The sequence below is a fragment of the Triticum aestivum genome, chromosome 3A (genome assembly GCF_018294505.1).
Source record: "Triticum aestivum cultivar Chinese Spring chromosome 3A, IWGSC CS RefSeq v2.1, whole genome shotgun sequence".
NCBI classification, from domain to species: Eukaryota; Viridiplantae; Streptophyta; class Magnoliopsida; order Poales; family Poaceae; genus Triticum; species Triticum aestivum.
In genome coordinates this window covers 2,711,333-2,712,374 of record NC_057800.1, presented here as the reverse complement: position 1 = coordinate 2,712,374, position 1,042 = coordinate 2,711,333, and positions in this window count along the sequence as shown.

Here is a 1,042-nt window from a genome sequence, read left to right as displayed (position 1 = left end):
CACGTCCCACAAGTGACGTGGGCGTCGAAGCCCGCGCCACTTGTGGGACGTGGATGTAGTGTCCGACACCGACGGTACATGTATCTCACACCGACGATACTTTCTATTTAGGGTTTCTCCTCTACCGCTCGGCGACCCTCGACGACCCTCGTCCCCGATAAAATAAAGAGGAAGAAGAAGAAGAAAAAAAGAGAGGAGAAGAATTCTATTCTTTCTTCTCCTCTTTTTTTCTTCTTCCTCTTCTTTTTTTATCCTCTACTTCCTCTCATGTTCGAGGGGTCGGGAGGTTGCCTAGTGTCAAAGAATTCAACAAAACCATGTCTTCATCATTAGGCGAAAGTAACAGGTGCATGATGGTACGAAGCTCTCCAAAGTTATTTTGGAACGGAGTCCCAGATAAGATAATTCTCTATTTGGTACAAAGTTCAGCAAGAACCTTCCAAATATCGTTATTTGGAAGGCCTTTGCTGAAATTCATACAAAAAGGCAAATTATCCTATCCGGGACACCATTCCAAAATAACTTTGGAGGACTTCGTCATGCCCTGGTTACTTGCGGCTAATGATGAAGCCATGGATTTCTTCAATACTTTGACACTAGGAAACCTCTCTCGACCCCTCGGCGATCCTCGACCCCTCGAACCCTCGACGACCCTGGACCCCTTGACCCCTCGAACCCTCGACGACCCTAGACCCCCTCTCGACCCTAAACATATCGGGTAGTGGGTATATCGACAACGACATACCCAATACATGCATACATACATACATACATACATATCACATGCATCCATACATATATGAACAAAATTAATATCTACTAATTAACAACCTAAATAAAAATAACTAATACATATAGGAAGAAGAAGAAAAAAGAAGAGAAGAAAGAATAGAGGAGAAGACTTCCTCTTCTTCCTCTCCTCTTCTTCTCCCTCTTCTTCTCCCTCTTCTTCCCCTTCTTCCCTCGACCCCCTAAACTAGTTCTCAACCCTCGACCCCCTAAAATAGTTCTCAACCCTCGACCCCCTAAACTAGTTCTCGAC